This window comes from Cupressus sempervirens, chromosome 3 (assembly GCF_028749045.1).
Source record: "Cupressus sempervirens isolate cs-2001-9-10 chromosome 3, ASM2874904v1, whole genome shotgun sequence".
Classification (NCBI taxonomy): Eukaryota; Viridiplantae; Streptophyta; class Pinopsida; order Cupressales; family Cupressaceae; genus Cupressus; species Cupressus sempervirens.
The window spans coordinates 52,343,660-52,366,127 of NC_143120.1; positions in this window are offsets into that span (position 1 = coordinate 52,343,660).

The window sequence follows — 22,468 nt, forward strand, 5'->3', positions numbered from 1 at the left end:
ATTCCACTACAATATATTGAAGAATTTTTAGTTGTGTGGGAAGATCATAAACTGTTGATAGTCTCTTGAAAAGGAAGTTTTAAATTCTTGATAGGTTTTTTAAAGTGTTGTGTTGATATACTATCATAAGAAGTTCAGATGATTAAATGAATCACAACAATGTTTTCATTTGTTTCTTCTCAAGAAGATGGCAGCTCTATAAGGATTCAATCACTGGTGTGAAGATTTGAAATCAACACCTATGCCAATCAGCAGATCAATGTTTTCATGCATCAACACTAAAGGTATTTTTCCACTTTCATGATATTTCATTTCCATGAAAGTAAGCTCCACAAAATTTTCTCCATCAAGTGGTTTTTCCAGCACTGAATAGGAAATTGGTTTGGTACATTTCAACATACTTTGTGAGAGGTAGATTTAGCAAAAATGTTTTTATATTTTGAAGTATGTTTGAAGTTGAAATTTGTAGAAGGTATTTTCAGATCTGCTATAAGTTGTGAATCTAAGTATTAATGGTGAATGCATTTTAAGTTTGAAGAATATCAAGTTTCTTTTCATCAAGTATGCATCCTATTAATGATAATTATAGATATGTTTCTACCAAGAGATACATGCCATTATGTTTTGATGGCATTCATGGTTTCCTAAATACTATGCCCTATGACCTCAAAAAGTATTTACCTAAGTTTAGTGGGAACCATGAAAATTTAGCTAGTCATCATATTCAGATGTTCAGTGACTTGGTTGGTGATTTTGAAATTTCTCATGAAGACGTTCTTATGAAGCTGTTTGTTTAGACTTTAGAAGGTGATGCTAGGGATTGGTTTTCCTTTCTGCCAACATGTTCAATTTCATCTTGGGGTGACTTACATTATACCTTCATGGAGCAATTTGGAGAAAGAATAAGCATATCTAATTCTTATGATAAGTTCTTAAAGATTCATGTTAAATGTGATGAACTTGTGCCTCAATTCAATATTAGATTTGCAAAATTTTTGAATGAGATCCTTGAGAGTTATAGACTCTATGATCAAATGTGTTTAGTTGTCTACTTTGATGCATTTCAGAAGAAAATGAACTATCTACTAGGGAATAAAGAACCATAGACATTATATCAGGCTTTTATGACCACTAGGCATATTGAAAATAATTTGAAGTATGGATTGGTTACAGGTCATTTTTCTATGAATGATTGCTAGTATAATGGTTATGAAATAAAACTGGAACATAGTGTTGATGCTTCAATTTCAAATTAGAATATTAATACCCCTATTGTAATGTTTAATCAGATTGAAATTTCAAATTAGAGTGTGTGTAGAGAATAATGAGCCTATTGCAAATAGAGACACACGTGTTCTTGATGCTACAACAGTAAGATGTATTTCAAACTTTGATAGAAATGAGTAGTGTGATGATATTGTAGATCAAGGGTTAGCTACAGTAGAAAGTTCTTGTAATGTTTATTATGCACATGATGATGTTGCTAATGTTTCTAAACATAAGGTTGCTGCACCTAGATCTCAGTCTTGTACAAGTGAGGAGGCTGAGAGCTATCTCTTTAATCATGAGTTTGATGTTGCTGATCTGACATCCCATGGAGAGATAACACAAGATGAAGAGTGTGAATCACATTTATCTTAATCATAGTCAGAAGAATAGAGTGCATATGTTTGTAATGTTTCAATAGTAGATGGTAAGGTGGACTCTCTTGATTAGTTAGATATGCAAGAAATGATTTCTCTTATTCATAGATTGCATCATGTTGAGAATATTATAAAGGTTGGAGTTGAAAGATATGCATCTCAATATGAGTATGAAGAAGCTAAAAGTCATCTTTCAAGTGATGAAGGTGAAGTTGTTGATCCAACATATTGTGAAGAAGCATCATGTGAAGACAACAACGAGAGTTGTTACTCAAACCAAGAAGAGGATAGTGATAGTACATATTCATCTTCACATGAATATGATGCAAATTGGGAAGAAGAAAGCAATGATGGAAGTGAGTATTCTTATGTCAGTAAAGGTATGAGTACTACTTCTAAATGAGAAAGTGAAATTCCATTTTAGAATTGTGTAAATTAGTTTGACGTTGTAAATTATGAAGAAGATTTGTCTACATAATATGAAGACAAAGAGATTATCCATAGGGATGGATTACCTGATTGTGTAGATGAATTTCTTGAGGATAAGTGTAGTAGAAATCAAAAATATATAAATGATTATGAGATTAATGCATTAGCACTTATTGGTAAGGTAAATGATGATTTTTTTGCAAGACATTTGAATCACCTTAATAAAGACAATACAAGTAATATTGATTCATATTCTACATGCTTCGTTGCTGGAGTTGATGGCGTGTCTTCTTGTGATGATTCTAGTTTTTCTTCTTTATATCTAAAAATGTCCATGACGGTGATGCAAGAAATGGTTTTAAAGTTTTCATTAATATGTTATATGGTGAGGAGTTTGATGTTGATCAACACATCACATGTCATAATGTCTACAAAAGTGCTTTTCATGGAGTTATCAATCCTCTTTTTGAAGAACACATGGACAGTTCAAATTTAGTTGAGGATGATCTTACTGATGATACATTATCCTACTACTGTAAGAGATCAATTTTTTCTTCTTCCAAGTTTCACAGTGATTATAAGGATGATGTTGCATCTCATAATATGGATGACAAGGTGTTTGATGAGGTTATTATTGAAGATCAGTGTACACCTTTTACTAAGTTTTGTGATGAATATTCTAATGATCTCATGAATAATTTATTTGTTGATTCCAAAGGACCATTTGAAGATTCCAAATATGTTTTAGGCTATGATATTGATGCTATGTGTGAGTACAAGTCTAATTTCTCATATGAATACTCTCCAATTATTTATACAGATACACAATTTCAAGGTATGAGTGATCCCTTTCCCCATGTTGAATATGATGCCTTCATATTCAATACTGATGGCATGCATGATTCATTTACTAAAGAAGAGTTTCAGTTTTAGTCTGATATGTTTGAGCATGCTGATTAGAACTTTCATAATGAGAAAATTGTGGAAAATGAAGCTAGTTGTTAAATGCATTATGAAAGTGAAGTGGTAGATTCAGTTTTGCCAAGTGAGTTGATTCAGAATGTTGATCTAATTGGTGAAATTGATAGAAGTAATGTTTCCATTTTACCTCATGAAAGTGTTGGCATTAAGTTAGTATTTCCATTAGTGACAACACTTATCCATATTAGTATAGCTGCCGAGCTCAACACTTAATTCTCCACTCTCACCTAGCATTCCAGTGTTAACCAAGCTTTGAAGAGTTCAACAGTTTACACTAAGCAGATAGTGGATACTAAGCGAATACAGGAAATGTGAAGATCAACAATGTCTATTGAGCTTCATAGTGTCTACCAATAAGTAAGCTTGTGTCATGCAAATTATGTATAAACCAAGCATTGGAAGAAATAGTGTTTATCGAGTGAAGCAAGGTAAACTTAGTATGGACCAAGTGACACTACATCTACCGAGTCACCAGTGGTCACTAAGTTTAGAACTACATCGAGTGATTAGTATGGACTAAGCCTTCACTTTTACTGAGTGCATGAAGATGCTGAGTAATGCAGTGGATGTCATGTATTAGAAGGTCACCGAGTCAGTTTAGTGAACTCAAGTTATTTACTATTGGGCTGACTTTGTAATGTATTTGTTCACTTGTGTTTTGGCCAACCTTGTAGTTTTGCAAATTTGAAAGGTATATATGTAAGGTGTATTGTAAGATATCATATGTGTATGAAGAAATAGGGAAGTAATGTGAAGTACCTATAGAGCATTATTGGTAGTAGTTCAAGGAATACAACAAGGTCAATATAAAGGCAGAAAAGTTATATCCATCAGATAAGGTGATCAGTGCATAAAGGATCTTATCAACAATTAGTTGTAAGTAGATCCACTACTTCATCTTAACAGGTGAATCAATTTCTAAATCCTCTAACAAGGTAGACTTAACAATCTTTTTAAATATCTCTTAATCGAGTGCATATTTTATTGTATGTTTGTAAATCCTCTAACAAGGTGGACCTAGTAGTCCTTTGTGCTCCTAAGAGGGAAAATCACCAGAAGTGGTCAATGTGAGCCTTAATAGGCAAACCTTATGCTATAGTATTGAAGTTTTGTGGGTATCATCCCACCCCAGTTTTACTTTCTATTTGGAAGGTTTTTGGGTCACCAAAATATTGTGTTCTTTTGTGTGATAAATGTCTTATCTTTAGAACTAATGTATGTAGTAGCATAGATGGATGTGTGGTAAATTTAAAGGAAAGTTTTAAAGTTATTGATTCACCCCTCCCCTCTTAGTAACTTATCATATATTGAATATTTCCAATAGAAAGTGCAGATGAAAATCATATTTTTGATAGAGGTAAAATTTTGTGAGAAAGTTTGATGGCCCGAGCCATCATGTGTATGTAGTAGTAGTAGTTTCCTTGTTTTCAATAAAGTTGTTCAAGAGAGAAGTTTTTGAAGTCAGGTGTGTGGTCTACTTCTTCTAGAGATCTAAATCCTTGCCATGCCTGCAAGGGACATGCATCCCCAAATAGAGCCACTGTTGGGACTCAAAATTGAAGCCCTGATTTTGAGTACCGTTGAAGAAATTAAGCCCTATAAATGCTTTTTGATGCATTTAGTACACCTTGCATTCAGTACATCTATGTGTTTCTTGAAGATAAATTGAAATTCTGAGTCATTTCGTGAAGTCCCATTTTGAGCAATTATCAAATCTGCATTTTCACCTAAGTGTCAAACAACGACAAGAGCCTATGTTTGCAACTGAACATCTCGCACCTTGTAGTGTTTCATGATTTTCTACTTTGGGAGTTTCTAGTGACCATACTAGAGAGCCTATTTTTTAGATTCTAAGTTGTTTCAAATTTATTTGACTAGGTTTTGAATCCCTCAAAGTTGGTCACTTACTAATGTCATACTGATATGGATTGTTTAGAATTTTTGAAGGCCCTATTTGACTTGTTATAATTTTTACCCAGTTGATTAAAATGATGAAATTCCTTTTGTGTTGCATTCTAGTGGTTAGAGAATTTTTATGTTTCAAGTCTGAGCTTGTGACGAATCCATTTGATCAATTTTCAAATGCAATTCCAAACATAATTTCTAACTTTTTATTGGTGTCAAGAAGTGCAGATTTGTCAAAACCCCTATTCGTGATGTCATATATTTAAATCTATGATTGAATAGATTGAATAGATTGTACCACTGTGTTGTACTTTGAAAATACTTTAAGTATGCCAATTTTTAATCATGACAAATCTGTCTGCACACTTTTCCAGGTCCATTCCATTTGCAAAAAATGTTTTTCTACCATTGCTTTGATCTATAAATTTTGAGTAGCCCACTTTGACTACTCACCAAATGCATCCTATTATTCATCATGAGCCCAAATCATAGATTCATGCTCTCCTCATGACAGAGAATCGACATCCAAATTTTCATGCCCCCAAATGTTCGTTTACCCAATTTTTAATGCCAAATCTGAATGCAATTTATTAATTTTTGACATGTTTTCTTGCAAGCAGTTCTGGAAGGTCAACTTTGACAGTTAATATCTTTTGATTGAGAATTCGTCATGAGACATGATTCAAAAAGGTAAAAGTGTGTAGAACAGAGATTTAATGTTGCTAATTTCAGAGACTGGTCAGGTGTTTGGATCAGTTTTAAAAGCCATTTGACAAGCCCTATCAGCTAAAAATCATAATTTCATAAAGTGCGTAAACAAGTTCTAAATGATTGTTTTAGTGCTCGAGTATGATTCTGGTCAGTATCAGATGATTAGTAGAACACTTTGAGATGCCAGTTACCTGAAAACAATTTTTTTTTAGCCAGACCCACTTTGGGGTCCAACTAACTTCAGAAAGCTAATAAAGTATTCAAGATTGGAGTTGTTTGAAAAGTTATTATAAGTGATTGATATGGGAACATCATTATTCAATGTCAAATGATGCATCAATATATTAAAAAAGAGAATCAAGTATCAATGTCCGTACTCATTTTGAAGGTTTCATCATCAAATAGCTATATTTTTGAAACATATTTTAAAGTTTTCTCCTATAAATATGGTTTCATAAGTTCAAGGGTATGCGTAGTATGCAAATTTGATTATACCACCTTCAAGTTGTGATTGGGCAAATGATGAGCTAGTGGCTATCTTAGAATCTAGAGAGGTTGCCTCTTACTTGGTTACGTATACTGTTCTAGATCAAATTTTTGTTGAAAAAGCATTTGAAAAATATGGAAAAGGTTTGGTTTCATTATATATTACAGATCAATACTCATTAGGCTCACTAAAGAGGAAGCCACAACCAAAGTAAAGCAGAGAAGCTGATTGGAGGAATATGCATGAAAAAGATGCATATGGAGAAAAGAGAGTAACCAAGTGTTCGCAGAGTGATGTTCAACAAGAGAAGATCTGCTTGAAAGGGCGTGGCAGCTAAAATATCTAGTCAACATGAATTGTTGGTAATCCCATGTAATAAACCTACAAGATACCCTTCCATATTAAAACAACATGCCCAACTTGTAAGATACAAGAGTGTAGTGTATAACTATTGAAAATATTAACTTAACGTGCAATTGAAATGAAGATTTCAATGGTAATTTGGGAGGGTGAGATTGTGATCACACACAAAAGTAGAAGGTAAAGAGAGGGACTGGGTAATATCAGAACCATTCAAAATGACCATTTTGAGTTGTATGAGTTTCAAAATTTGAGGAGAGTCTAAAGCATTTATAGCAAGGGTAGAAAAAAAGGGAGAACCTCACACAATGTGGAATAAAGAAACTGTTGGTCAAAGAGTCCACGCATGAGAAGGAGCTAGGCAATCAAAGGGAACTCCATGCAAGAAGGCTCAATGGTCAAATGTTCCTTTCTAAATTCCATTAGTGTTGTAAGTTAAAGTGAAAATTTTCTCACAAACCAACAAAAATTAAACCAAGGCATGCTTAAGATATTGCACTATTAGTTCATCTACATTTTTGCTAGGATGTAGAAATTGTGTAATCTTTCTCTTAATCACCCAGTCATTCATCCACAACCACTACCTCTATTTACTCTAGTTTAGTTTGGGTTAAACTAGACCATGCTAAGGAAGGGGAATTTGAGAAGTTTTCATGCCACACAAAATAGGTTTGAACTCATAAGAGGGCACAACTTCATAACTGGGAGAAATTGAGAAAAACATTTGTGATCTCTTTGTTGATGCAAAGAATGACCAAAGTAATCACAAAAATATAAAATAACCTCACATTAGAAGTGAGGTGATGGCAAGGGAGGCACCATAAAAAGAAGAAATCTGCAAGACAGACCCTATCTTGAAAGGGCGGGTGCAAATGGGCTTCGCTTCAAAGAGGGTGTCCACATATATGGCAGGAATAAGAATGTAGCAGATATAAAGCCATGCAAATATGTCTAAGACCCTCTACACATAGGGAGCTTTCAAAAATAAGTTTCTTTAGGTGCAAGAGAAAAGAAAATTTGTCTACAGCTTTAGTCCCACATTGGGTGGGCTAACATAGTTAATGGTATTTACATACGTTTCCACTCAATTAGTTATCCGTGCAAAAGATAGTGGCCTTTTGTAAGGCATTCAACATGTGGAGGGACCTGATCTATGGTTGACAAGCTAGTAGGTTGCCCAAATAAAATTTTGACCAAATAGTGAAGTGCACTGATGTGGCAAAGATGCACCTAGATGCTACCACGTGTCTTGACCTTGTGGTGGGTGCATGCTTGCAAAATGGACATGCTCACCAGTTAAGGAATGTAGGAATGCGCCTGGTTGACACATGTCAATGGGCCTCACTCAAAGATGAGGTGGTGATCTAGTCAGAGTGATGGGTTGGCCAATAAAAGCATGCCACATAGCATCCATTGGGAAAGTTGTGAAGTGACAAGTGGAAATGTGGAGATTTGCAGGAGCCTGAAATGGAGCCGTTAGCTTTTTCCACATGGTGAGATTTGATGACTAGTGCTTGCCCACTTCCTGGAGTTGCAAGGTGGTTAAAAAATGTGGGTAAGTAGGAGAGCACCACATGGCGATGAGGTGGTAGGTGTCAGAGGCTGACCAATCAGAGGTTGCCACATGGTGCCCAGTCAGAGGAGGGTTGACCCCAAAATTGAAGGGTGAGGGAAAAAATAAAATAATTTTAAAATGTCTTTTTAAAATGTTTTTCAAAAAAGTATGCCCATTTAGAACTTTTAAATGCAAAAGGTTATTTTCCTAAAGTCTGAACTTTAGACATTTTAAATTTTTGAAAAAATAAGATGTGCAGACCTAAGCCATATAGTAGAGGGACTTTTTTCAATTCAAGATTCTAGAGGTTCCTGGTAGGCGACTATAGTCATTTCTAAAATTGGGAGAAGATGAACTTTCTAGTTTTGGAGTTTGTTTTTGCACAAAATGCCACTGGTACATGCTACAGGAGGTTTTGTCTCTTAGATTGATTTGCATGTTTTATAAGGTGTTTTGAGTCGTCAGTTGCAGAATTCAGTGAAAAAACACCTTAAACATGTTCAATGACTCTTGTATCAAGTTATTTTGAGTATTAGTGCTGTTTTCACTAAAAATTGATCAATTGGCACATATCTAGGTTTAGTTAGTAGATCTTTATCTTTTGCTAAGATATTTTGCATTTGGAAAGGTAGACCATAAAGGATATGATTAGCAGTTGATGGGAGAAGGTAGAGAGAGGTTATTTAGTTGCAAGGGATTGAATTCCAAGTGGACACATGTCATTCTGAGTTTAGATCTAAGAATTCATCTTCTTTTATATCTTTCTTCCTTTCATCCATTGTAGGGGTTCCAATCTTGAGTTTTCTCAAATTTGAGATACCATTCTTCGGCATAATTCTCTTATATGAACAATAGTAGGAATGATAATATAGCTAGTTTTGATATGTTAGGTGTTTTCATGTTTTGATTTCATGCATATGAATGTATTGTTTCAAGGAAATAAATATGAAAAATAACAGATGATTGAGTTTCATTTTAAATCTTGTCTCCTTTCTCAGTGAGCTTCAATGTTTTATGATCTCTGAAAAAAGAACTTAGGTCATAGTTGCAGTCCCTTAAGGCTATATGTTGTTTCATTGTTTCTTATAATTCAAGGAGTTATGTAAATGCTTTAGGGAAATCAACAGGGTTGCAAGTTCATTATGGAGGATATCAAGTAAGAATGAGATTTAGATTGAACATAGATGTCTATTTACAAGGTGAATGGATAGATCAGATATCTAAATATATGAATAAGTATCAGGTATCTATATGTATGTGTTTGATTCATGGAATTTCCCAATAGATAAGGCACTAATCAGTTACAAGATCACTTAGTTCTTACTATTGCATATTAGGGTTTTTTTAAAATTCAACATTATTAATCAAATGCTTTTCCCCCCTTTCATGTTGAAGAGCTAAAAAGTCTAACCCTCACTCAGCTTGTGAATTTCATAGAATTGCATGTAGCTACCATAGATCTATGTCATTGCATGAATTATTAGGAGATATAAGGGTTGTTATCTTCTTTGTTAGATTCATGAGTATGTTTTGCACTGGTACCATATTGATTGAATCTGAGGTCCACCCACTTAGGTTTTGTAGAGATTGAAGTAGAAGAAGGGTCTAGCCTTATAGTTGGCCCAGTGTTTGAAATATTATGTTGAAGATGGGAGTTAGCTGCCCCTAGATGTACCATATTCACATCAAGTTAATTTGAAACTAGTAGCATTTCAAAACACCAACACATATTTTACTCAGCATGTGTTACTAGCTCGACATGAACTTAGTAAAAATCTAAAGTGTATTGACCTGAAATGGTCAAAACTAGTCTTAGATTCAACAATCTAATGATTTCTCAATAGGTCTCAGGACCTTTGAGTTATGACCCTCAGAATATTACCTCCCAAACATGCTTAAAGAACCTTGAAGATGTTTTAATTTGGTGTGGTCTCATTTGCTTCATGGTAGACAATGAACATTGAATCAATTGAACCTAGAATGTTGTATGTTGAACCCCTAGACTATGAGTTGATAGAAGCAAATGTAGAAGGATATACACAAGTTATTCTAAAGGAAGATAGAGACAAAGAGTTTGACAAGTTTGCAACCTATGAGGAGCTGGTGTAATAAGAAAGTCTAACCCAACTAGAGAAATTTATAAAGAAGATGGTAGAGGCAGTGATGAAGAAGACACTTGAACAAGTTGGGATAATAATTGAGGAGGCAAATGTAGTTAGACAAAATTTCAGTACTATGCAATAGATAGGTCAACAAGGGATGATGTATGTTCCACCCTTGGCATCAATTGGACCAATTGACACTATGATAGTGGTCACACCTCCTACTACAACCCCTATTTCCCCCTATGCAATAGTTTCACAACAATAGGTACCTAGCATTCTTGCTACTCCACTCTCTAAGGAGTCTAAAGAGGTAGAAATTGTTGAGGTTAAGAGGAATTCAGTAAGACTTCTAGAGGTGAAACAAGAATCACTTGACTCTCTAAGGAAGTAGAAATGGAGTCCATGGCATCAGGTCCAGGCAAGGGAATGAAAGAAATCACTCCAACCATACCAAGTAAGTAGGTGTGAAGTGAGATAAAGCCTTAGGAGTCCTTAGAGAACAAACTTAAAAGTGCACAATGAGGAAGGAATGCTTGGAAGCCTAAAATTGACAAGGTAAAGTGTGTGATAATAAATGATGGGAGCTTTGTTAAGTTAAACAAGTATTATCATTTGTACACTAGTATAGATAGATTGTAGTTAAAAAAATGTCATGATTAGACATATTATTTTGTCAAATAAGAATTTTGAAGATGTAATGGATGATATACCTAAGGATCTCTATGAGAGATTGATAAATAGAAGAAAGAGAGTTGCTAAAAAAGAGAGAAATATCAAACAAAATCTTCTTAGCAAATTGTGTCAAATTGATAATGATGCATGCATGGACATTCTATTGAAAGGTTTAGAACCTTATCTTAGGAATAAGAAGAGAGCCATACTAATTATGGGAGGCAACTATTAGTAAGTGAATGAGGAAAAAGAAAAAAACAATTATGAAAATGATGAAGGATTTGAACTTAGCAGCAACAACAACAATGCCATAGATAATTATTGGTGCTGACACCCTACAAGTTGGTGCCACATAGGTGATAGTAAATATTGCAAAAGATCCTTTCAAGAATCTTGGGCCAAACATTGTTGGCAATATCATTGATTACTCCAGCTTATATGAGGAAGAGGAGAAAAGAAAGAATGAGGTAGACAACAAGAAGAGAAAACAAGATGAGAAGAAAGAAGACATTAATAAAAATGAGAGTTGAGATAAAGAAAAGAAGAAAAAAGAAGAAGAAAACAAGCACAAATAAGAGGAAGAGATGAAGAAGAGACAATATGAAGAGAAGGAGAGGAAGGAAGATGAAGAGAAGAAACAAAAGGAAGAGGAAGAAAAGAGGAAGAGAGAATATGAAGAGAAGAAAAAGAAGGAAAAGGAAGAAAGAAGATTAAGAGAACAAAAAGAAGGAAAATGAAGGAAAGAAGAAGAGAGAAGATGAAGAGAAGAAAAAGGAAGAAGTGGAGAAAAAGAGAAAAGAGGAAGAAGAAATCAAAGGGATAGAGGAAGAAAAGAAAGAGGATGAGTAAATAGAAGAAGAAAAAAGGAAGAAGAAGAAAGAGGAATCAAGTGTACCAAGCACTGATCTAGCCCTTGCAACACTCACAGGCTCAGATGATGATGATCAATCAAAATTGGTATCATCACTTAGCAAAAACATTGGTAAGAATAGGAAAGTAAAGGGTTTGTAGAAAGATCTTATGGAGGTAAATGAAAAGTTACAGGGAACCTTGATTGAAAAATTACTATATCCTAATCTTGAAGGTAGAGCCAAAGCTATGATTGGAAAGCATTTGATGCTGAATTCACAATTTTATCACAAGTTGCAGTGGCACACGATTATCAGAATTCACAAATGTTTGACACTTTCTGTGAGAACATTAGGAATGATTTGATGACTCTGGATGCTTGCATCAAGGCATTGAGAAAGTGTGAATTGAAGGTAAAACCTTGTATGGAAAATTTGAATTGTCTTTCATTTTTACAACAAATATTGATGAGGAGCTTAAGAATAAATATAAAGAAGTGAACACACTGATAGATGAGATAAGTCAACTGGGTGAAAAGATTGAAGGAATTAAGGCACAAGTTAGTAATATTTATGATGAGATAAGTCTTTTGGAAGATAGAAAGACAAGGATCAAAAAGAGGTTCTCACATCTAAGAGAAAACATATTTGTGAAGTTGAGCACCATTGAGCATCAGTTGGAAGAATTTATGTCAGCCAAGACATCTTTTGACAACTTCATTTACTCAGATTTGAATGCCGTGGAGATTGTATCCTATGGATTATGTACTCTCCTTAGCATCTTAGAAGGAGTAAAATATTCATGGGTGAAGAACATGAAGTAACAGTTATATATTAAGGGGCGCGGGGTGGGGGAGTGTAGTGGTATTATTAGGAAATATAGGGAAAAGATGGTAATATGTTTAATGATCGACAAATTTTGTAATTTTGAAATTTTGTAAAGGTCAATTTTGAGTAGTTTTTGTGTAATAGTTTGGGAATTAGGAAATTTTCCCATATGTTTCCATCAATACCAAAGGGGGAGATTGTTGGCAATATGTCTAAGTGTGTATATTAGTATGGGTAGTATGGATCAAGTGACATGTTAAACACCAATAAAGGCAGTGAATAGAGCAGAACAAAGAACAACCAAAATAGATGAATAAAAGATTAAGAAATTATTTTGTTTTAAAAATGATTACTTACTTATTTAGGGATGACATCCTTGATGTTAACCTTAAGATAACATGTCCTAATTTTGTATTTAGCCAAACATGAAGAAGCATCAAGCCAATTAGAAAGAGTTTTGTAAAAGAAAAAGGTATAAATAAGAAGTCATTACTTGCAAAGTAATGTGGTGTTGATGTGAAGTATATGGTGTGTATGTGAACTTATTTAAAAACACTATGATGTGAATTTTGATGTAATATTGGAGATATGAAAAGTACAATAGTTAGCACTAAAGAGGTTATTATATCTATTGCATTTAGTTTAAGGCATTGAATTGTATAATTGCATGTTAGGGCAGTGGGATCTTCTTGCATAGATATGTAATTTCACTACCAACTCCTAATAGGGTTGAAGCAACTCCTAACAGGGTTGAGGCTTTTAACAGGGCCTAGTCCTCTAACAAGGACTGAGACACTATATGTAATTCATAGAATCCTAACAGGGTTGATATCCTTAACAAGATTCTTTTCTTTAGTGGATCATTTGTGGGTACCATCCCCACCAGGGTTTTCCCTTGGCCATGGTTTCCCTAGTTAAGAAAATATGGTGTTATGAGTTCTCTTTGTATATAGATATGTTTACTATTCAACATTATTGGATTACTTTCATATGTATGTTATAAAAGAATTAATAATATCCAGTTATGGGAAAAAGTTTGTAGAATGCTAATTCAACCCTGCCCCCTCTTAGTATTATCTATTTCTAATAAGTTATTTCTAAGATGGATTTGTTAGCATGAATGTTGTTGTTATTCCTTTGGCGGAGTATTCTAAGCATTGGTAAGCATGTGGAATAACTAACATGTTATAGTCATGGCTATGTTTGTCATTGATGACAACATGGTATGGTTTCTATGAATATTGGTAGAAAAGTAGATAAAGATCAAGGTCATACAAATAGAGGTTTGATGGTCAAGTGATGCACAGTTAAGGACATGTTACACATTGTATCCTAATGATGAGGTTAAGTGCTCAGAACATAAGTTGAAGAAATACATAAGATATACATGATTTATAGAGAGAAGTGTAGAGATAGAGTACCTGATAAGGAGTTTATGGTTATTGTATTATATCTTCTAATAGATATATAATCAGGGTACACAAATTTATAAAGTGTTATATATAGTTCGATGATGACATTGGTGATTGCAAAAGTCCTAAAGACACGTGTGACAAGTTTTACAAACTATGAACTGACAGTTTTATGAGATTGTAAAATTATTAATTATCTTATTGTGGTCCTTTTATAATTAATTGGGAAAGCCTTAAGGTAGACTCAAAAAATTATTTTGAGGTCATGGTATGAAGGAAAGATGTTTTCCTTTTTTTTTTTCATATGATGGAAAGATGTGAATGTTATAAGAAAGTGTGAAAAATAACAGAGCTTTTGGTAAATGCGAGTAAGTGATCCAAGGGATTATTGGATGTGAAATTTGTGATCTAATATTGAAATAAGGGGTATAAGTCTAGTTGATAGGACAAAGGAACAGGAAGGAGAAATACAACTCATTTCTATTATTCTATAAGGAATAATAATAGATCATTTTGATAGGGGTTCATTGGTCTTTCTCCTAAAGCTGTTTGAATAGTGGGCCCATCTTCCTTCTACAACTCCCAACAGGGTTGGATTCTCCTAATAAGGATTCAAAGTCTTCTAACAAGGATTGATATCTACTGAATGTTTTGATAGAATACTAATAGGGGCCATCCTCTAATAATGAATATTTATATAAGTACATCATGTTGTGGGTACCATTCCCACTAAAGTTTTCCCTAGTTAACATATATGGTGGAGTATCTTTCTATGGTTTTTGATTATATTGCTCATATGGTTAAGATTTTAAAAGGCTTATGATTGTGAAAATTATTTAATAATTGATTCACCCCACCCTCCCCCCCCTCTCTCAATTATATTGGTGGACTATATATCCCAACAATTGGTATCAGAGCATCAGGTCCTTGAAAACTTTGGGAGATCAATGGTGAGTCACTTCAAAAAAGATAGTCCTAATTTCATAGAGTTAATAGTGATAAGTTTTTTGAACAAATACTAAATTAGTTTGAAATGAGTATGATAGGAGAAATGAAGTTTTTCCTAGGTTTGCTGATTATGCAAAATAGTGATTACATTTTCATTTTACAAGATAAGTATTTGAAAGACATGTTTAAAAGGTTTGGCTTGGAAAGTTGTAATCCTATTGGAACATTAATGATAACTTTTCATAAGTTATCTAGTAAGGATGAGACACCTATAGTTTAGCAGAAGTATAGATCTATGATTGGTGGTTTGTAATATCTAACTCACACTAGGGAAAATTTAGAAAATTTAGGTGGGATTGTAGCTAAATTTAAAGCTTATATTAAGGAGTATCATTATGTATCAATAAAGAGAACATTCAAAAATTTGAAGGGAACATCTAATTATGGGATATGGTATGATAGATCAAGTGATTCCACTTTATGTTCTTATACTGATGTAGATTGGGCAAGCAATATGGATGATAGAAAAAACCACTAGTGGTGGAGTATTTTTTCTTAGAGGAAGATTGGTTTCTTGGTTAAGTAAAAAACAAGATTTTATTTCATAGAGCACATTTGAGGTAGAGTATGTAGTAGTAACAAATAATTGTAATCAAGTTATGTGGATGAAGCAGATGCTAAAGGACATTGGAATAAAAAAATTTAGAACCTATTATAATATATTGTGATAACAAAAGTATAGTGAGTTTCTCTAAGAATCCTGTATTGCATTCTATGACTAAGAATATATCTATTAAGTATTATGTTTTGAGAGAGAAGGTAGCAAAGAAAGAGATCATATTGGAGTATGTCAGTACTAAAGATCAAATCAAAAATATCTTTAGAAAACCCTTGCATAAAGATACGTTTAAGTACTTGAGAGGTATGCTTGGGGTTATGCCCCTACCTACTTTAGAGTAAATGATGTAGAGATTACATCAGTCTAGTGCTAAAGAGAACTATTGTTTTACTAGACTAAATGCTGAGACTTCTTGTATGGGGGAGTATTTGTGATGAGAAAGGTCATTAAGGACTCTTGGTAATTGGTCTTGAACAATGTCTTTGGACACTTGAGCTGGTTGAAAAATGGGAGCAAACAATTGACATAATGAGTTTTGTGTCATTGATGTAAATGGGGGAGAGAATGCATCAAATAAATCTCTTAGAATATGCAAGAGAGAAGTATGAAATATGGAGGAGAGAAACGTGACACCATACTTTAGATGAATGGGAAAGATAGATGTACATATCTATATTAGGGAGATTTAGAAATATTAATGTAATTAAGGAGAAGGAATAACTCTATAAGGGATATATATAGGATAAAGAGTTCTGATGTTTGAGAACTTGAGAGTTATATTCTAGAGGATTTCAGATTTTATTGATGAAGAGTATTTGAGAAATGAGAACAGTAATAATAGCAAAGTATTATTCGGTATTCTTGGAACCTAGATGTTTTTGTTAGAGACAACAATCCACCAATACAACAGGGGGTTGGGGGGTGAATTAGTTATTAAACATTTAACCTCTTAAACAATCTTGACCATTCAAAGTAAACAAAAATCATAAAGAGATGCACATAAACAATTACACTAGCTATGTTGACTAAGGAAACCCTTGATCAAAGGGAAAACCTTGGTGGGAATGAAGCCCACAAAATGATGTGCTAATATGAATATTCCTTCTTAGAGGATGGACCCTATTAGGAGTCTATTATAATATTTAGTACAAGAGTCCTTATTAGGAGACTTTGAACCTTTTATGAGATTCCAACCCTGTTAGAAGTTGTGGAAGGCAGTTGAACCCACTGTTGGCTTCACACTTCATTATCATACATTAATTAAATGAAAGACACATTTAATCAATGTTGTCGGCTCACAATTATACACAAAATTTCACACAAGTGACTTTTATACATGAGCACTCTCTGACATCATAAACGGTCAGTAAATTATCCCCAGTTCAATGCACAACACTTCACTTCAATTGTAATGAACTATAGCAATTATGCAATAGGAACTGCTTTCTTGATACTCTATTTCTATATGGTTCTCTATAAATCAATCATATCTTTTGTACACTATTGATTCAGCTTCTACACACTTGTCCATGTTAAAAATACACAATGTAGTATACACTAGTAACCACACATCATCAAATAAGAAATATAATGTTCTTAATATAGAAATCACAGTCTTCTACTTTATTAGTAGTTTATAAACTTATTACTATGTTGTCATCAATGAAAAACACAGTTATAAATACATCATAAAAATGTTCTACAAAGCTCCCCCATAGCATCGACATTCATGCTAACAATCTCTGCCTTTGGCATTGATGGTAATATAGATGAAAAATATCTAGTTTAAAGAATACCAACAAGTCTTTTCAAATCCTTTTCATTAATCAAATCTTGCTTCATGCAAATTCTTTATTGCAATACTTCTCGCCCATAGTACAATGTTTTTCATGCCATACTTCTCTCTGATTGACATCAATATCAAAGATAGTACACAAATGGTGTTGGGATTTACAAGTGGGAAGTATACTTCTAAGAGAGGGTGTGAATTAGAAGTACTAAACTTTAACCAATAAATCTTTTTAACTTTAAAACATTTCATGCATAAACATATAGAAATAAAATGTAAAGAAAATGCATCCACATAAACACTTGACACCCGATATGATTACCTAGAAACCCTCAAATGAGAAGGTAAAACTAATGTGGGGATGACACCCACAACTCTTCACTAAAGCAACAAAAAGTTCACCTATTAAGGTTACATGTTTTGACCATTCTCATAATCTACCCTGTGAAAGGCCTAGCATGTTAAAGGCTTACAAAGATTTTTAGATCCTACCCTGTTAAAGGATTTTAACACCCTATTAGAAGTGTGTCTAGCTAGAGGACTTTAGAACATTCACTTGGAATGTCACCCTATTAAAGGCTTTATATAATTACTTTTAAACCAACCTAAGTCCATAGGATTTCATTCTATTGTAACAATTGTTAGAGAGTACAATATAATATTTGATCTAACATACTTATAATCTGATATTACTGATTTTAGATCCTTGTTCTGTCCAATCTGATCCTGACTGATCTGATATGAAAATGTTGTAACATTGATCCTTTGTTCTACTAACTAGTTCTACAATTCTATCCTTCTTCTAAGTCACCTTCAACTTTATCAATTAACCCCTTTCGCTTCCTTCAAATCTTTGCTAGCATTATCTCCTCACATTCATTCTCTTTCACACTCTCTATAAATTATGTAGCTTTTTCTCCTTTAAAAATATTTCATGACTTAGGGCTAGGTATGAATCTACGATTGAGATTCATCAAACTTTCTTACTCAAATCCTTCCATTTTTCTCATTAGTTGCATGTTAATTGCATAGGCAATCCAAATCAATTCAATCTTATCTCTAAGCTTCAAGATCTATCCATATGTCAGCTCAAAAATGGTTAACATCTTATTTTGTGAAGGCACAAAATCTTATGTTGATTCTATGTTTCTTGACACTTACTAATTACTGATGCTCAACACATACTAAAATTCTATCTTTCTCGACATCTATTGTTCACTCGGCACTTGAAACTTGCTTCTCTCTACCTATCTGCTTGACACTTATTGTTTACTTAGCACATGAGTCTCGACACTCATTGCAACTCAACATCCATATTATACTTGGCATCAACTTAGAAAATTTCTTAAGTGTGTTAACAGTGAATTGTTAAAACCAATATGAGATCAACAATCTCCCCCTTTGACATAAGAGTTAAAAACACTTAATTTTACATGATGAAACTAATCTCCTTGAGTGTAATATACATTATTTTTAGAAAATATACAAAACTTCAAAATTTCTCAAAATTTTGTGAAGGACTATATACCTCAAAATTTTGTGTCTCCCCTTGAGTTGATGTGTCATTTTCTTGTATCCAAAATCTTTCTGAGTAGAGTGATTTGCCTCTACTGATACTCCTTGACTTTATTCTAAATTTTGATCTTCTTTACCTGATGTGTTATGTTATGCCCTATTTCCTACTATGTTCTCTCCCCCTTTCTTTTTTCTATTTATTTTATAACTCCCTCTTTCATTTTGGCTCCCCCTTTCACATGTATTCCCATACAGATTAAGTATCCTTATGGCTTGATTTATCTCCTTTTTACAATTTCTCCCCATTTTTGACACTTTTTTCAAATGGTCTATACACTAACTAAATATTTTGCCAAGAAGGTTTTTTTTACTTCCATTATAATTCTCAGAGTACCATCCCAATTTTGTATTGCAACTTCTAGGGATTTAATTTTTATTGTTGTCTCTACTGCAAGGTGAACTAAGCCATCTAATGTTGAAATATTAGGATCTTTCTTCAATACATTTTCTACATAGGCTAGTTCTTTTTGTAGAATCTCCATGTGAGGGGTTAGGTCAGCTTGCATTTGAACTAATTTGGCTCTAGTATTAGCCTCTTCTATTATCAATATAGCTAGTTCCTTCTATATGTGAAGCATTGTATGAAAGTGCTTCTCACTTTGAGCTAGATCTTTTGGCAATTTTATGCCTAATACTTTCAAATTTCTTTCCAAGCTCATTATTCTTTGGCTAGTTTCTTTTGTGAAGATTGAAGGATCACACAATTTTGTGTATAACGAGAATATATTCTCAAGTACTATCTTCACCTTTTCAATTTTCTTTGCTAGTTCTACTTTTTATAGTGCTATTTCATTGGATATTCTTTCATTCACCTTTCCTTGAAACTTTTTCTTAGACCATTCCATGAGTTTAATATTTGTCTCCTGGTCTTCATCGGCCACCTATTCAACAATTTTTGATAGTTGTTCCAATATTGGCTTTGTTTCATTAGGTGCCTACAAGTTGAATGCATCTAGAAAGATGTATTTTATCTCAATTAGTGCTTGCCTTTTTTTATACTCATTTTTTAGTATCTCATGCTCCTTCTTCCTCTTTAGTGCCTCTTGCACCTTATTTATCTAGTCTATGTTCATGGTTGCATAGTCATACTTTGGAATGACTATTTCCTCATCTAATGTAGGGTCTCCTTAGTGAAATAAACTTGAAAGCTTTGTAGAGCTTGAGCCTGGTGTTGAAATTTGGAGTGGTATTTCTTTAGTGCTCAACTTTTGAGGTATTCTTGTAGAAACCCCAGTGATTGGTAGATTTACCAAAGTCTGAATTACTTCTTGCTCCTTTTCCTTTGGAATCTCCTTCTCCTCCTTTGATCTTCCTTAGTCAATTAATATTATTTGTGGTGGAGCACCTTGTACCTATGCAACAGGAATAGAAGTATTCATCTATCTTGTTTGTTCCTTTTCTAGCTCCTCGATAGTTGTAGTGACTTTTATTGTGGAATCAATATTAGCTGTTGTATCTTGTGATGATTTCTCTTTAGGTTGTCCACTTTTAGCTATAGGGATGGTAGGGGCTATTTCTTCTGTGGCTACCTTGTCCTTACTTTCTACAACTCCTCTACACTAACCAATACTAGGTTACTATATAATTGATCTTGTAGAGTTGATTGGTTAAGGATCTTCTTAAGATCCTTTGTAGTCAATAGATTGATGTTCTAACTAGAGTTGTCAAGAACATCCTTCACTTTGATTTTTTTGCAGGTGTGTTGCTATCATATGGAGGGCTTGGAGGTGGTAGTTATGTGTCTTGCACACTCTGATCTATTTGTTGCTTCTTAGCAGTTGCCATATCATCTCCATTTTGTGTTTCCTCCTCTACTATGTCATCTACCTTTTCCTTCTCATCTTCTCCTTCCTTATCATTATCATCCTCTTCTCCATTATTTCCTCCCTCAAAGGGATTTTCCTCTCCTTTGATAGTGGTTAGGCCATAAATCAATTTCCACATTTGAGTGGACCTTTTGACAACATCTTTAATCTTATTTTGAAGAATGCTAAAGGCTATATATTTGGGTGCAAATTTTCTCCCATTCTTCTTAATGGCCTTGGTTTTTTTCCCTTTTGTGAGCTCTAACATTCCTCAAGCCAATGTAGACTCTCTTATTTCCTTTTTTATATTAAGGCAATAATGCCATTTATTTTTAATAATAGAATATAAATCTTTAGGCATTGAATTATCAAGTTCAAGTGGAGTGTTGTTGAACTTGGCCATCATGGTATAGACTAATTCCTCAACCATGTTTTGTTCTTCTCTACTCAAATTGATGCAGGAGCATCTAGTGGTGTAAGGGCAATCCTGTATCACCCAAAAATATGCTTAGAGATAGTTTCTATTTTCATTTATGGATACCCATTTGGGTCAAATAAAGGTTCCAACTCTCACAAATCCACTATTAGTGTTTTGGTTTAGATTTTTTAAAACACCTTGGGATACATGTAAATGTCAAAAAAGTAGGAATATTTAATTGACCTATAATTATGGTGAGTTAGAGGGTGTAAATTGGAGGGAAGGTTATAATTTTAATTTAAAGCACTCTAGAAAAAGAATCAGGTCAAAAGGCTTCATGATTAGAAAGTTATTGCAATTTTTTGGTTCCTAGAGACCTCCTAAGAGAACTTCAAAGTCAGATATGGGGCACTAAATGGCCTTGTATGGGGCAAAAAAATGGGGAATGAGAAAATTTGGTCCATAGGGCTGTAGAGCACTTTGAGAGGTTTCCAAAACTATAAATGGTTTGTCAATCAGAGTTACAGTTCAAAAGTTATGCCTCCCGAAAGTTGGACTACCATTTCTGGATTCTTCTAATTTTACACTAACTTATAATGTGATTTTTTGGAACCTTTTGTTTTGGATGTGGATGCCAAATGGCATATTCTAGAATTTATTCCTAACTCTAAACCATTTGGGGCTTATTTAAGAACATTTCTGGCATTGTAAAGGTAGCTCTTAGTGGAGTTAGAGAGAAGGTACTATGTGGAGGATTTCTTTCTCTAGAATCATACTATTGTAAGCCCATAGGGCATTTTTCATTGATAATAATATTTCCCTTTTCTTGTGTGTTCATTCTAGTCTTTGGTTGTGTCTTTGTCACAAATTGTTAAAATCAATGCTTTTTAAGCCAGTTAGGTTTGCATTATCTTTGATATTATCACACATATTTTCTAAATCAGACTTGGTGGTGTGACTTACCACTCTAAATTGGTTGTCATCTAATTCAGTCCTTTCTTCATCAAATTCAAGTGGTGCAACATATTTTTTTCTTAGCTTCTTCTGTATTGGACTTGTTTTCTCAATAGCCTTCTTCTTCTCTATTATTTTCTCTTTTTCCTTTTGGGTGGTATCCCTTGTAGTTGCTCTTGTGGCTATCTTGGATAGGCTTGGCTTTGTAGTCTTCTTACCCTTGGGCTGAGCTGTAGGCTATTTTTGAGATTTTCTCTTCTTAGGCACTAGTGCTTCCTCAACTTGTTCTTCCTCGACACCTTCTTCCTCTTCAGCATCTTCTCCCATGTCTTGTCTCGAGGCAAGTGTCTCTTGTCCCTATTATTCTTCTTCATCATCTTCATCATCTTCTTCTTCACCTTCTACTATCCCTTCTTTGGATTTG